The sequence below is a fragment of the Lissotriton vulgaris genome, unplaced genomic scaffold (genome assembly GCF_964263255.1).
Source record: "Lissotriton vulgaris unplaced genomic scaffold, aLisVul1.2 SCAFFOLD_1804, whole genome shotgun sequence".
Classification (NCBI taxonomy): domain Eukaryota; kingdom Metazoa; phylum Chordata; class Amphibia; order Caudata; family Salamandridae; genus Lissotriton; species Lissotriton vulgaris.
The window spans coordinates 470,700-477,539 of NW_028244125.1; the positions used below are offsets into that span (position 1 = coordinate 470,700).

Here is a 6,840-nt window from a genome sequence, read left to right on the forward strand (position 1 = left end):
CATGTGGCTGGTCATGACTACACTGTGCCACAAACATCAGCCATCAGTACAGAGCCAACAAAAGGCAGCAGTCAAAAAGCTCCCGTAGGAATATGCACAACCATCAAAGATTGCAGACAATGTCACTGTTGTACAATGTCACTCACACGCAAGGGAAGTAGCGGTTGATGAGCTGTTGACACCGTTTAACACCTTCCTCCTCTCCACTATCCTCGTCACTGGACATATGTGGGTTTGCAGGCGGGGCATCTGCTGCTCATCATCGTCCAGTATCAGGGAGATCTCTTTGCGCAAGGCCAGGTTTTGAAGCATGCAGCATGCAACTACAATCTGAGACACCTTTTGGGGAGAGTAGAGTAGTGCACCTCCGCTCTTGTCCAGACACCGGAATCTCGACTTCAGAAGACTAAAGGTACGCTCCACCACACGATGTGTCCTCCCATGTGCCTCATTGTAGCGGACTTCACCCGGGGTCCTTGGATTTGTCAGTGGGCACAGCAACCAAGGCCTGTTGGGATATGCAGAGTCACCTAGGTGTGAGATACACAGACCAATTTTGTAATATAACTGTGGGAGAGGACAGCTGTGGTACAATGCTGTTACGCAGTATGTAGGAGTCATGTGCTGATCCGGGAAATTTGGCACAGACTTGGGAGATTATCATTTCTGCTTGGCAAACCACTTGCACATTGAGGGAATGGAAATGCTTCCTGTTCCTATAGATGTGCTCAAGTGCCTGTGGTGGAAACAGGCCAACATGTGTGCAGTCAATGGCACCAACAGCAATGAGGATGTTGGGCAAGGCCATACAATTCACCCTTCGCAGCTGCCAATTCCCGGCTCCTGGTAAAATGGATTTAGCTGTATTTGTAGGTCATCATAGCGGGCAGGACATCACGTTGCACCATGCTGAACTTTGGTTGAGACATCCCACCTGCGCTGGACACCATGTACTGGAACGAACAAGTTACAAAGAAATGCAGGGCTGCCATCACCTTACCTGTTGGTCTCAAAGCAGTCGGATATGTTCTGCTCGGCCTCAGATGGGGCTCCAACTGAGCACATAGGTCTTGAAGGTTGGTCCAAATGGAATTTACATATGAATCTTCATCCTCCATGTCCGCAAGCAATGTGAATGGATGATGCAAATTTGGTGGCTTCCTAGGGAAGATGAAAGGGGACACATGTCTATTCAATCCCCCTATGAGATGTGTCAAGCATTTTACGTTTTGACTGACACAGCGCCAACAATGAATGGCCTGAAAAAACAGCTTACATTACAAGTCATATGTAGAGACACCTTGATCCAAGTAGTTGTACATGTGTCCAGTATGTACATAGTGAGTACCCCAAAACAGATTCAGACAATGTAAATGCCAAATGGAACATTCCAACATCCTGTGTCACCAGCCCTGAGAGTAGTTGACACAGCACATGTGTAAAACACCAACACTTCTGGCTTCTATGTAGCTGCTGTACCTGCGACACCTTCTTGTGTGATTAGTACAGGGCACCCATTACCCATTACCAACACAATGAGCACAGTGCGTGCATAATTAACAAGTATGGACATGAGTTCAGCAATCTACACAGTGAAATAGGCACATTATGTATCCAGCCATCATTACTGTGAGTTACTTAGCCATCACACACATTGACATGCTTACATATTTGACAGCCACTCACACAACAGATCTGTGCACATGCTCAACAACATCATAAGTCACATGTGAGGGAGTAGATGGTAATGCATGTAATCCTGTTCACTGACATGCCATGTGTAAGCATCAGTGAGTAGTTAAATGTCACACTAGCAAATAATTACACTCTCAGGTGGCATGATTCATAGTAAGTGTCTACTGTGCAATGCTGAGAACTGGCCATTGCCATTGCCACAGCTTGATGTGTCCATAGGTAACGTGAGTGTGCACCGCCACCGCAATCACGGCCCTTGGCACCAATTCAAAGATGCCAAATCGCATTAGCGACCTCCTTGACCCTGCTGTGTGGCATCGCCAATGCCAATGCCCTTTCAGCCAATGGGAACCGCAATCGCGGTAATGGAATGCACTTTTGAAAATCGCTGTAGGCATGCTCCGCTAGCGTGGGCACGGTCATTAAATACAATTGAAAGATGCTAAATTGCGGTAGCGACCACCTGGCCCCTGAGGTGTAGCACCTCCAATGCCCATACCCTTTCAGCCAATGGGAACCGCAATTGTGGTAGTGGAATGCACTTTTGAAACCCGCGGTAGGCGTGCACAGCCACCGCAATCACGGCCGCTGGCACCAATTCAAAGATGCCAAATTGCGGTAGCGACTGCCTGGCCCCTGTGGTGTGTCACTGCCAATGCTCATACCCTTTCAGCCAATGGGAATCGCAATCGCGGTAGTGGAATGCACTTTTGAAAATCACGGTATGTGTGCTCCGCTACCACGGGCCGGTCACTGGATACAATTGAAAGATGCACCATTGTGGTAATGACCGCCTGGGCACCAGGATGTGACACTGCAAATGCCCATGACCGTTCAGCCAATGGGAAACGCAATTGCTGTAGTGGAATGCACTTTTGAAAATCGCAGTAGGTGTGCTCCCCTACCGCAGGGCCGGTCATTGGTCACATTTGAAAAAAGCTGACCTGGAACACCAATTGCAGCAGCTGAGTACCACTGAAAGGACCCCAGGGGGCTATATATGTCTGGGAGAGAGCCACACATTTCCACTGCATCCAGACACTGCTGTCTGACACTCTGCATCGCCAACTGCTGCTGTTCCTGTCTCCAGGACCCGTTGATGGTGAGAACTGAGAACATCAAGGTCCATCCCTTCACTACAGAGGAGCTGGAGGTCCTGGTAGACGAGGTGCTTTCACAGTATGGGAGGCTATATGGTGATCCTGATGTCATGGTAAGTGTTTCAGAGTGACATTAGTAGAGTGCAAAGAGTGCACACATGAAGTTGATCTGCTCTAGTATGTGCCTGTCAGTGCATATTTGTGTGATACACTGCCTAGCATGCTGACTTTAGGTAAATGAGGGTTGTGGCCTAATTTCCACAGATCCCTGGCTGCATTTCAGGATGGGAGGGACATTCTGTATTTTTGCATCCATACAGTAACACTGCTGGTTTGGAAAGTGGAAGTCAGAACAAACATTGCCTGTGCTGATGGATGCCAGAGTCCACGAGGTTTTCACATGATCATTTGTGACATTACAAAATATTTCCGTCCAGAGGGTACTGAAGGAAGTGTGTTTAACGTTCATATTGCCACCATGGATATGTAAGCATTATGCACAAGACTGAAATGCCTGAGGTTGACACTCTTTGTGGAAAGTCACCTATGACACAGCAGATTGTTCTACTTCTGAAACATCCAACTTCTATTCTATCCATTATGTGTACTGACTCGCACATGTAGGCACTGTTTTCCTTCTCATATTGTACATGCATGTGACTGTTTATATGGCCCACATTTAACCCCAGTGCGAGTCCCCCTGTTCTGCACAGTTAGTGCCCAATTTGACAGGGACCCATCAATAAATGGACAGAGTGAGACGTCTGTGTTTTCTGCCATCCTACTCATCAATGAGCTGTCTTAGGCCTGTGGATTGCACTATGCTAATGTACTACTTGTTATGCTGAATGGCCTCTGCTAAACATATATGTATAGCTGTGCTAAGTTTGTGCATGTTCCTGTACTGAGACACAGTGGTCACTGAAACTTCCACTATTTGTCTCCCATGCCTGTAGCTTAAAGTCTGCCAGCAAAAGGCCTTATGGAGAGCCATTGCTTGCAAGGTGCGGGCTCTGGGTGTCTCCAACCGATGGCACATACACTGTTACAAGAGGTGGGATGACATCTGCCGGCTAAAAATAAACTTGGCAGAGTTGACGCTGGGGCTGCTCCTTTGGACTGGCAGGTTGGCGTGCAGGAGCAAGACACCACTAATGGCCCACATCTTAGCAGTGACACAGCCAGAGCTGGATGGACGTTTGAAGGTCCATCAGCAGCAAGTTGGGGGTGAGTATTCTGCAAAGGTTGACTTTTGGTGTGAGTGACAGCATGTATCCAAACCCAGAGCCAGTGTGGAGCTCTGTGATGTTTCTAGTGCAATGCAATGGCTTGTAAGTGGCCTCTGTGTTGAGTGCAGCTGTCAGACATTTATGCTACATGTACTTTCTCATGTGTTTAATCTAATGGCCCTTGACATTGCAAGATGAGATGTGGCCTTATGATATCGGCTGCATTATGGGTGTCAGTGACGTCACCAGGCAGTGAACAGCAGTGTACCTCATCCAAGTTTGCTTTTGTTGATGTGTGCAGTGCCTGACTTCGCAATTTTGAGAACTACACATCTGACACCAATGTGCTACGGTCGTTGTGCTTCAAAGCACAACGTGGTCGACATCAGTAGCTCATTGCCATAGTATAGGGACATTCTGAAGTCAGTATCTGTGTTATCCCCTTTAAGTGACTCCATATGTGACTGTGACAACCTGTTGATGTGTACATCTATCTCACCTACAGGCATGTAGGTATGCTTACAGAAATCAGTATGTCAGGTTAGATGGATGCACGGGCAAGCTAGTTGGCTGTGTGAACGTCACATGGGTCATTAATGCCAGCAATGCAGGCTTCCATGCATCTTCTGAGTTTTGCATTAAGGTTGCACATGCAGACTGCACAGGGTGGTGTTTGTGAGTATGGCACTATACTGAACCTACATCTCTGTCTATCGCAGCATCTACAGAGGGCACGGAAGGACAGGGGATGGACACCAGTGGTGAGGCATCTGGCACGACTGCTACACATGAGCTCACTGATGTGACCAGCACCTCGGAGGGGGACAGGAGTGTCCTTGAAGAATCCCACCAGGAAACACCAACCTCAACATCATTTGACTCGAGTGGTGACTCCTCGATGTTGGCGGTTACAGGGAGTGGGAAATCTGCCTCTTCTTCCAGCACACATTGTTCAGTGCCCACCCTCCTACCACTGGTGCTGCCCATGCCCGCAGCAGTAAGGAGGGTAGAGTGTCCTTCCCCCAGGCACCGCTGCCCCTGTCTCCCCTGCTGCCCTCAGTGTTTAGGCGGTGGACCTTTTGTGCCAGCTGTGTGCGGGTCTGACTACTCTCCTGAATGCCTTCCAGGATCATGACAAAAAGTTGGCACAGGTAGATGCCTTCATGGAGGGCATTCATTTTGAGGTGTGTGGGTTACGCATAACTGTCCAGTCTTTTTCCTCCCAAGTGATGGCAGCCATTCAGCTGGCACCGGCTCAGAGTCCAGCTCCAGTCCCTTCAGCAACCAACCTGTAAGTGGCAACATCTGACGAGAGTGACCACACACCACAGCCCTCAGGCTCCAAGTACTCAACACGCAGCACACAACAGCAGCACACCAAGTGTCCCAGAGCGCAGACACCATCCCCAAAACAAAAAACAGACACACAGGAGCGCAAACACAAAAGCCCAACAGGTGACAATCAGGGGCATCAGGCCAAGAAGCAGGCCTCACACTCACATGCACCCTGATCAGCCCAAATCAAGGACATTCCCATCACAAAACCTGCTCCCAAATACAAACAAACAGTTGCCCTGCCTGCTGTGAAGCTGGTGCCTGCGAAGATTCTGCAGAAGCAGCTCTCTCAGGCAGATTCACCCACAACCTCTACTCCCACACACACCCCTGTGAAGCTGGGACAGGAGAGCAATTTGGGGCTTCACCTGGGCAACAGGGGATGTAGGGGCAAAGGCAATGCCAGGCTACGCATACCACCAGATCCAGCAAATCCCCACAGGGAGGGCCACCACCTTCACCTGATGCACCTTTGGTGGAGAGTGAGGCTATTGTGCCCGCCCCACTTCCCACTCCTACCAAGACCATTCTTGGCTATTGAATTTCCAAGAAGAGGAGAGGCAGTCCTCCACATTCACCCTCACACACTGTGTCTCACAGCAGCATGTCTAAGCCTCCCTGTGCCACCATGCCGCCTGGTCCAAGCAACCCTCCGACTCACAAAGCCACTGATGACTCTACCTCAGCTGGTTCACAAACTGGCCCCAACAATCAGCCACCTCCCAGTTCAACTGACAGCCAAGTCTGAGTCAAAGTCCCCCTCCCAAACCCATCTCTACCACAGCAGTGCCTGGACTGCCCATTTGTATCCCCAGAGCTTTGGTGATTCCCACGGCAGTGTACGGTGTTACCCATTCCCTGTGCAGTTTCTCCTGCACACATGTACATACTTTGAAATATGGATTGGACAATGGCCTTTCTTCTTGTCACTTTGGATGCCCATTCTCTGTGCTGGTTCTCATGCACACTTGTACATACTTTGAACTATGCAATGGCCAATGGCCTTGCTGTTTGTCACTTTGGATGCCCATTTCCTGTGCAGGTTCTCATGCACACATGTACAATACATACGTTGAACTATGGACTGGCCAATGGCCTTGCTGTTTGTCACTTTTGATGCCCATTACCAGTGTAGGTTCACATGCACACATGTACATACTTTGAACTATGGACTGGCCAATGGCCTTGAGGTTTTCTGTTTTTGATGCTTCTCTGGGTGATATGTAATAAAGATAGTTACTCCTGTTGTCTGCTTTGTCAGTGTCCTTGCTAAATAAAATGTTTTATGTATGTGTATGGTTGCATGTGACAAATGCCCTGTATGCCACTTTAACATTGCCAAATGCTTTTTTTACTTTTTGACAGGCACTTTAGTTCTTGTGGACTTTGAGGCTTGAGGGTGCAATGATGGATTAGTAACAATTTCCCTTCAGCACACAGAATCTCCGCATCATGGACCATATATCGTGGAACCCTGCTCG

At 48.7% G+C, this 6,840-nt stretch overlaps 1 pseudogene; it reads left to right on the forward strand.

Annotated features, from left to right (window-relative positions):
- The first annotated feature begins 697 nt into the window (after positions 1-697).
- Positions 698-6,107, forward strand: LOC147668145 (uncharacterized; annotated as a pseudogene).
- The last annotated feature ends 733 nt before the right edge of the window (positions 6,108-6,840 follow it).